This window comes from Dromiciops gliroides, chromosome 2 (assembly GCF_019393635.1).
Source record: "Dromiciops gliroides isolate mDroGli1 chromosome 2, mDroGli1.pri, whole genome shotgun sequence".
Classification (NCBI taxonomy): domain Eukaryota; kingdom Metazoa; phylum Chordata; class Mammalia; order Microbiotheria; family Microbiotheriidae; genus Dromiciops; species Dromiciops gliroides.
The window spans coordinates 701,542,870-701,553,164 of NC_057862.1; positions in this window are offsets into that span (position 1 = coordinate 701,542,870).

Genomic DNA, 10,295 nt, shown 5'->3' on the forward strand with positions numbered 1-10,295 from the left:
TTTTTCTCTCAACTGATTATTTGATCGAACTCTATTTCCCTGACAAATTGGTTGCCATGGCAAGTGTAAATTGATTCTAGAAGTATTATTTTCGATAAGCATATTCCAAAAAAAAAAAGAGGGGAACATTTTTAAAAGTTTTCTTTTTTCATAAAAAAGTTTTCTTTAAGATTGTGTTGCATTTTAACTTGTATTATTTTTCACAAAAGTAATTGTATACTTAGTAAAAAAAGAGGTATTATTTGAAATTATTGCATAATTATATATTATATTCTGAGTCAAGGTATATTCACATTTTTTGCAATCATTTATCTTCAATTTTTAAATCTATATGAGACTTGGATTATGTGAATTTATCATTTAAGACATTAATTGCCTTCATTCTGAGTAATCAGATGCCAGTTGGCCAAGATGCCATCCAATCACAAGAGGAATACATGCAAGAGCAGGCATTGAACTGTCACATGAGGGGAGACATGCATGAAGTTAAGGTACGGCCGAGGGAACGGCTTTTGACAGATGTTGAGGTTGGTTTCTCTTGGTTTAATTTTTTCCCCACAATATTGTACAGATGGCTAGAAGTTTTCATCCCACCCATCTCATTCTACACCTGGCTTCTATGCCTCCTCCTATATGCCTGATGCCACGGACATTTCAATGCCATGCATCTGATTAAGTCTGACTCAGTTTCCTGCAATATATTCGGTGGCATGGACCTATATCCCATCCACCTATTTTAAGCCTGGCACACTGCATGGGCAGTATATATTGCTCAATTGTGGGAATGCTCATATCCCATCATTTCTCTGTTCTTTTTTGGTAACTCCCATAATTATCTCAGGTGTCAGGATAAATACAGTGTTGGATTTGGCCTTGACATCTATTACCAATTATATTAGATTTTTAAATTTCTCATAATGGCATGAAGATAATTAGACAGATGATGCAAAAAGTGATGAAACAAAGATAAAATTATTTTTAAAATTAATATCACAATGATTTTGATTATATTAAATTAAAAAATTTCTGTACAAACAGAAGCAATGCATCCAAAGTTAGAAGGGAGGCAGAAAGCTGGGAAACAATTTTTGAGGCCAGTACTTCTGATAAAGGCCTCATCTCTAAAATATATAAGGAACTAAATCAAATTTATAAGAATCCAAGTCATTCCCCAATTGAGAAATGCTCAAAGGATATGAACAGGCAGTTTTCTGATGAAGAATCCAAAGCTATCTATTCCCATATGAAAAAATGCTCTAAATCTCTAATGATTAGAGAGATGCAAATTAAAACAACTCTGAGGTACCACCTGACACCTATCAGATTGGCTAAAATGACAAAAAAAGAAGATAATAAATGTTGGAGAAGCTGTGGGAAAATTGGAACACTAATTCATTTTTGGTGGAGCTGTGAACTGATCCAACCATTCTGGAGAGCAATTTGGAATTATGCCCAAAGGGCGATAAAGCTGTGCATACCCTTTGACCCAGCAATACCACTTTTGGGTCTTTTTCCCAAAGAGAACATGGAAGGGGGAAAGGGACCCATATGTACAAAAATATTTATAGCTGCTCTTTACGTGGTAGCAAGGAATTGGAAGTTGAGGGGGTGCCCATCAATTGGGGAATGGCTGGACAAGTTGTGGTATATGAATACAATGAAATACTATTGTGCTGTAAGAAATGATGAGCAGGAGGAGTTCAGAGAAACCTGGAGGGTCTTACATGAGCTGATGATGAGTGAGATGAGCAGAACCAGAAGAACATTGTACACAGTATCATCAACATTGAGTGTTGACCTACTGTGATGGACTATATTCTTCTCACCAATGCAATGGTACAGAAGAGTTCCAGGGAACTCATGATAGAAGAGGATCTCCAAATCCAAGAAAAAAAAAAAAAGAACTGTGGAGTATAGATGCTGATTGAACCATAATATTTCTTTTGTTTTGGGTGCTATTTTTTTTTTTCTATTTTGAGGTTTTTCATTACTGCTCTGATTTTTTTCTCATAACAGGATTAATGCAGAAATAGGATTAATGTTATGTGTATATATATGTGTGTGTATATCTATATCTATATCTGTATCTATATGGATATATAGATATATAGATATAACCTATATCATATTACCTGCTGTCTTGGGGAGGGGGGAGGGAGGGGAGGGAGAAAAACCTGAAAGTGTAAAGCTTGTATAAACAAAAGTTGAGAACTATCTTTACATGTAATGGAAAAAATAAAATACCTTATATGTAATAAAAAAATTAATATCACAGCAATTGTCTTCTCAATTTACCCTCAAGGGGGGGACTATAGTAATATTAAGTTTTAGAGAATGTTTCAATTTTTGTTTTATTATATGTTTCATGTATAACAACTAAGATTCTGAATTCCCTTAGACATGTTTTTGAGAACTCTCATTGTTTGATTTGATTATTGACAAAGCTATTTTAAAGTTGTTTTAAGCTCAATTTTGTAGGAAATTTTCCTGTCTGATTACCAGCATCCATACATCAAAAAAAAAAACAAAAACAAACCTTCTATTCCATGACTACACCCAGAGGATGTCCCAAGAACCATCTGAGAAAAGACTTTCAAAGACTTTAAATGAACAGTTTGGTTTTGTTGATTTTTATTCCTTTCTGTTGTTATATACACCATTTGTAACATGTTTTCTCTGCAAAGGCCCTCCCTCTGCAGGCTAGTGTCAAAGTGTCGGTTCATGAGGGACTGCCCCTCTGGACAAAACTTTTCTCTCTACCTTTTCTATATTGTCATTAACACATTGTTTGCTAGCATAGGGTATTATATTCTGTTATGTTTGACTGTTTCATCAAGGAAACACCCTGTGTTTCTTGAATAAACAAAGGGGGGACTGTAACAATTGGAATGATGCCACCTGCTGGATAATTACTGTAGGAAAGCTCCACCATGAGGAGAAGGCCTCTGAGGGCAAGGCCATGAAGCTTTTCTTTGGTATCAAGAAGTGACATTTGCTTGAAATTCCTCCCCATTACAGATGAGAGGAAGGATGGTAACTAGGAAACATAGTTGTGCATTTTAGGTTTTATCATAAATCTGCCCAGTCAGATCTCTGTTTTGTACTGCCAAGGGCACCGAGCTACCAACTCCATAGCACAAGGGAATCACAGGGCGGACCTTGCTACTAGATCAGTTGCCAGGTCCATTCACTGGTCCACCCTAGCCCTGGTACCTTTGAACTCTATTGTGCCCCAAAGGTATTTCCCCTTCCTATACCAAGGAGGAGATTATAAATCTTTAGTGTTAACTACCAACTGCTTAAGCCCATATGTTACCTTGGTCTATTTGGATTATATAGTAAGAATGCTACTGCCTCTTCTCATACTAGAGTTAGAAGAGGAACCTGGGATAATTTTCTTTGGTGGGTCTGAAAAACTGCTGCCCTTATTATTCCTTTTGTTGGGTAACTTGAACATGAAGCTATGCTTACAAATTTAACTTTGGTAATAGAATAAGTTTCTAATTTTACTGCATAAGGATTACAAGAATTGGAAGAGTGCTTTAATTCTCTGGCAAATGTGGTGCTGGACTAAGGCGGAGTCTATATGGTTCAGAACAACTCCTGAAGGTGGAGCTGCTGTACAGAGATTACCTGGATGGCTGAAACTGTTCACAACTGTTTTTCATGGAACTCTTAGATTTATTCTGTATTAGGGTCTCTGTTGTCCCTTGATCTGTTTTTAAATCATTTGTGTTTTGTGTTGTGGTTCTTGCATTTATAACTCTGGTTCCTAGATCTCCCTCAATTCATAAACCCCCTGTGGGCCCCTACTTTGCCCCCACTCATCAGGAAGTAGATACAGAAGAGATGATTGTTGTTCTTTTTCCCGGGGTATATGAAAAGGGGGGAATGATGTAGGAGGTGAAAAAAGGCTTAATAGAAAAACCTAAGGCCCAAGCTCTAATTCAGATATGAGCTCTAAGAGGGATTCAGACCCCAGTTAATGGACAACTTACAAGTCAGGATGCTAGGTTCTCTTACCCACAGAAATCAGTACCCATAATGGGAACAGAGGGAGCTAGGCCATGAAGACCTTAAATAAAATGATAGGCTATAGAAATTCTTTTTTTTTTTTTTTAAATGAGGCAATTGGGGTTAAGTGACTTGCCCGAGGTCACACAGCTAGTAAGTGTTAAGTATCTGAGGCCGGATTTGAACTTAGCTACTCCTGACTCCAGGGCTGGTGCTCTATCCACTGTGCCACCTAGCTGCCCATGAAATATCTCCATGAAAGATGGAGATATTTTTAAACTAGTCATGGGAATCAGAAAGAGACATGCACAGAAAAGACCAAATTTGTCCCCAGATTATGACATGTAAACCCTAAAAACACACCACAGAAAAAGTTACCCTCCTTGGCGGTTGGCTTAGGACCCCAGGAACTCCAAATTAGGATAAGCCCTCCCCTGTACCTCCCCAAGGTGGAGAATATTATAATGAATAAGACAGGCCCTCCACTGTACCTCCTTAATGTGGAGATTATTATAATGAAACTGATAATCAATTTATCCATACTATAAATATAACTGTCTTTCCTTTCACTATTCAAGAGATACCTTCCCACTTCTGGTTCTCTCCCTGTGGTCACCCACAGTATTGCAATAAAACTTGGGAAACTGAGTCACTGAGTCTTGTAATTCTTTTGGGACGACTCATGATCAATTTGACCCCAAATTCTAGCCCACATCACTAGTAGGGGGGAAGTTTGATAGTGCTAGAAACTTATTCTCATTGGGTTAAAGAGGAAACAACACACATTTTGTGTGTGTGTGTGGTGTGTGTGTGTGTGTATCTATATCTATAGATAGATAGATAGAGAGAGAGAGAGAGAGAGAGAGAGAGAGAGAGAGAGAGAGAGAGAGAAATGTATGTCTTCCAAATTCAGAAAGATATTAGAACACAAGGGGCTAGGGTTGGGAGAAGGAGTGGAGTCATCTCCATAAAGCTCAATGTAAGAGTAATTAGTTTCTGAAATGGTAAGTTTCCATAATTTAAAAATCTCATATTAATTTCACCAAAGAAAATATGATGGTAAAAATGCATGTTATGCTGCATAATTAAATACACACTTGCAATATATACAATAATTCCAAACCATACCCAGAGTCATGTGGGAAAGTGGTATAATGACCAATACAACAAAATTACTACTCTTTCACTAAGGATAATAAAAGCTATATACATAGTCACAATGACATATTAATGATAAATGAATATAAATGACTGATAATATTAAACATTATTATGAAATCTTCATTAAGCAAATAAACCACATCATCTTGTTCATGGATCCTATATCTAGTACAATGGCAATAATAGATACTTAAATTGATAAACAATTTATAAAAAAAAAAAAAGCTTAAACATCAGCATACTTGAAGTGATAAACAATTTACCAAAAGAACTTAAACATTAGCAAGACTCAATGTCCATTAATTGTCTTATGAACCAAATAATAGAGTTCAATAACCCTTTCTAGAAGTTAGAGGTTCAGTAACCTTTTTTAGAAGTTAGAGCCATATGCTCTTTGTGAAGAAGTCCTCCTACAAATGGTGCAGGTGGAATGAAATGATGAAGACCAAACTGTGGCCAAGCAGGAACAGGAACAGCAACATCAGCAGGCCAGGGTGCCTGCTTCAATTCTGCCACAGTTGAAAGATGCTGGGAATCCAGCTGTAAAGACACTTGGAAAGAATTTTTTGTTAGAGTCACAAGTGGCTTAGCAATTTTACCAAAACAGGGTATCCATTGCCTGCAATACCCAGCTGCTCCTAGAATGGCCCTTAGCTGCTTCTTAATTAATTTTTCCACACTTTGGGCTTCTAATAAGCAATAATAATAAGTGTCCCCAACTTTTGAGGATCACATGAGGTTTGTTACTATGGGGAGGAGAATGGAATAGAATAAGAGGATTAATGTATTTAAAGTCTAGAAAAATAAAATTTTCAATCTTTACTGTTGTCCATTCCTCCCCTGTGCACTGTCATCTTTCCATATTTCCCTGATCTTTACCCTTTTGAGAGGGTCTGTGACTATTTTCATTTTGCTCCTTTATAACTCTTTGAAAAGACCGATACCTGTTTTGACTCTGCTTGTCTGTATCTCCCTGATAAGATCTATATCTATTTTGCTTTTGTTTATAATAAGGCCTATAAATGCCTTGATTCTGTCCTTCTGTACCTTCCTGATTGGGTCTTCTAAAGTTATTCTGATTCTGTTGGTAATAAGGCCTGTAATTGCCTTGGTTGTTTCCTCTCTGGTAAAAATTCCTCTGATTATTCCTATTTCCCTTAAAAAAATCTTTAAGGGTTTCAGTCATTACCTGTCTCAATTCATACCTTCTGGTTCTACACTCTCTTAACAAGTGCCCTTGCTTCTCTTTTTTTTTTTTTTGGCAGGACAATGAGGGTTAAGTGACTTGCCCAGAGTCACACAGCTAGTGTCAAGTGTTTGAGGCTGGATTTGAACTCAGGTCCTCCCGCATCCAAGGCCAGTGCTTTATCCACTGTCCCACCTAGCTGCCCCCTTGCTTCTCACAATATTGACACACTTTAGGGGTTTTATACTGATTTTTAAATGTTTGACCTGAAAGTGCAGGTGCTAGGATGCTTCTGTGAGCACGCTTTGCAGCATCCTGCATAGGAGGCTTCTGATGATCTGCTTTTAAAGACTGGTCAACAACTTTTTCTAACTTCAGGTCATTTTTAGTAGAGTTAGCTCTGGTATCCCTCTTAATACATGGCTCACTATGGGTACAATTCTTTTTCTCTCTCCAGAGTTCTATAAGAAAATACCATGCTATAATATTAGTAATGGAGAGAAAAAAAATTACAATTGCTAGAGCTATTATTATATTAGCATAATAAGGGTCAAAAGTAGTCAAAATGTGTCCAGTAATATTGACCATAGGATCAGTGGGGAAAATAGACTCACTCATCCCATCATTCCAAAAATTTTCTATCGTATGGATGAAGAAAAGTCCTGTAAGGCTATAAGAAAATACTGAGCTAGTCATGCTTTTAAATTGAGACAATATGTTGTCCCAGAATACTCCAACAAAAAAAGGCAGGAGGTAAAACAAATATTCAATCACGGTTCAGTATAAATGCTAAGGCTTTTCTCTGCTAGAGGTTTTCAAAAAAAATTAAGGGAAACAGTTGGGTGGAAAAAATTTTTTTTTTCTTTTTATAAAAAAATTTTTTTCCTAGTGGCCCTTTAAAAAAAAAAAATATATATATATATATATATATATATATACCAGGTAAGTAGGTTAGAAACTCCTACCTGGCTTGCCATTAAATATTGTTAAAAATTAATTATTAATAATATAATATTGTCTGAAAAATTGTATAATTTTGGATTTATGAAAAATTATAATTATATGAAAAATAAGTTTTGGAAAATTATAAGTGGGCCGTAAGTCCCTTCATGGTTGCCATTAAAATGTAGAAATATTTTAAATGACGATGACTAATTTGGGGGGCTAATCTGACTGGAGGACTAATCTGGGGACTTTTGACTATTTGGCTATCTGACTGCTGTTAATTTAATGTGGGCCGTTTATAAAGTTCCACCACACTGCTCCACTCCCAAACTGATAAGCTGTGGTAAAAAGTGAAAGTTTTTAACAGTCGGTTAGTGATAACAGAAAGACGCCAGTTTTTTGAAGGACCACCCTTTCAGGGAGGAGACTGTGACGAACCACCAGGTCTGTCTGCTAAGCACTCCACTTCTGGGGTGCGAGCTTAAAAGGCAAGGAGAGAACGGAAGTGAGTTCTCTTTCTGCTCTCCTTGTCCACCGGTTGCACTGCACACACAGACGCTGACTGAGGTTCTACTCGACCCGGTTCTCTGTAACAGCACGTGCTTAATGTGGCTCTCAGCTTCAGAGGTGGCCTTGGGTTTTTTTGGTGAGCCCTGTACGGGTTTTTGGTGAGTTTTATATGGAATATAGACTAAGCTTAGATTTAAGACTATTTGTTTGTATTTCTATTTTCCTATCTCTCTAATCAACATCACCTTGTAATTTCCAAACAATAAAAGCTCTAACTAGAGCTCAGAGGATTCTTTAACTTACTGGTCTGGGAGATAAATAAAGGAAAGGTTAAAAGGGGAGATTAATGCTCTTGTATCCAATTTTAAATCTCACAAAGCACAAGATTAAGAAGCCTCTTAACTAAATAATCAAAGCGGAGTTTATTTATGAGATACTATTTAAAATTAAGAATGCAGGGAAATACAATGTTCAACCTGACTGCATTGTAGTGCGTCTCTTTCCCACCTGCTATACCTGGACCTTCTTTAATACAATAAGGGCCTTATTTGCCTCTTGTCTTATGGCACTCAGTTCCTTTATTCTAACTCTGAGCCCCTTTCACTTTGTAAATCTCCCTGCTTCTCACTTTCCTTTCCTTACTGCCACCACTGAACCCCTGTGTTTCTCTCTCACCGACCTTCTATCTGTCTGTCTGCTCTGTCAGTCTGCCCTTAGGCCTCTCTTTTCTCTGTTCCTGTTCCTTCTCATCTGTTGGCCTTTCCTCCTTGCTCCTAGTCCTTTAGTCTTCTGCATCCTTGTAGCCCGTCTCTCATCTGCTGCGCCCCGAACCTTTCTAATCTCATCCAGCCGCCCCTCTTTAGCCTTCTTCTCTGCCTCCTAGTCCTTTAGCCTTCTCCTGCCTCCTTGTAGCCCCCGTCTCTCATCTGCCACGCTCCAACCTTTCTAATCTCGTCAGCCGCCCCACTCTGAGTCTAACTCCCAGGTCTATATATACCTTTTCTTTTCTCCATTCAAATCTCGGGGCTTCCTGCACCCCCAAAGACCAAGGTAATCTGCCAGCCATGGCTGCAGCTGGTGGGGGGGGGGGATGCTTGAGCATCCCATGCCTCAGCACAGGCTATCCAGGATCTTTCAGATAGCTCCACTCAGGTCGGAGGGAGCTGGGGGCTTTTTTCCCCCCAGCTGTCTGACCTGGCATCTTGTACAGCCCATGGGGCTTTTTGGCTCAGCTGAAGCAGAGGGGGAGTGGCACCAGGTCCTCCCACACAGAAGAGACCCTGAGGACCTAAGGCTTTCTAATGTCAGTCCAAAGGTAGGGTCCCCAAATCAAAATAAATTTCCACACTTGGCAACCAAAAGACACGCCCCCACCCCAAACATTGAATGCTTCAGAGCCTTTAGAAAAGGGAATGCCTCTGAGTGAAGAAATCAACTTTGTTCATTAATGAGAATGAATATTATTACTTTAAAAAAAATAAACATTTTTATTTATAGTTGTGAGTTCAAATTTTTATCCCTCTTCTTCTTCCTCCCCTCCCCTCTCCCTGAGGTGGTAAGCAATCAGAAATGAGTTATACATGTGTGATTATGTAAAACGTTATCATATTAGTCATTTTGTATAAGAAAATTTGAATAAAAGAAAAAGATGAAAGTGAAAAATAGCCTGCTTCAGTCTGGGTTCCATCAATATCAGTTCTTTCTTTGGAAGTGGATAGTATGCTTCATCAGTAGTCCTTTGGGATTGTATTGGATCATTGTTTGCTGAGAATAGTTAAGTCATTCTCAGTTCTTCATCAAACAATATTGCTGTCTCTGAGCACAATGTTATCTTGTTTCTGCTCACTTCACTATACATCAATTCATACAAGTCTTTCCAGGCCTTTCTGAAATCATCCTGTTTGTCATTTCTTACAGCACAATAGACAATGAATATTATGAGGTGATCTTTTACCAAGGAGGGGCTAAGGGACATGATTCTGATTTTGTTATCACGCTCCTAGATCATGCCACCTCCAGCAGTCCATACAAAAGAATCTGTTTTTCACTTAGTCCTACCTGGTGGAGCTAGAGTAAGAATTCCACCTAGATAAGATGGTGTGTGTAAGGTGAATTATTTGGGCAATGTCAGAAATGTCCTTAAGATGCCTGGCTTTGAATATTTAAGCAAAAAAGAGAGGATATTTGGGTCTCATATATGTCATTATTAATATAATAACAAAATAATCTTTTTCTCCAATATTGTCTTCCTTCATGTCCTTTGTAGTTAATTTGGGTATTTATAATAGTCAAGATGACTTAATTGCTCAGTTGTTCTTGAAACAGCATTGATATTACTATACCCAACTTTCTCTTAGTTCTGCTCATTTTGCTCTTATTTCATGAAAATTTTGCCATGTTTTCCCCAAACCAATAAGTTTATCATTCCACAATGGTATTCCATCACAATCATATATTAAAACTTGTCCAACCATTCCCC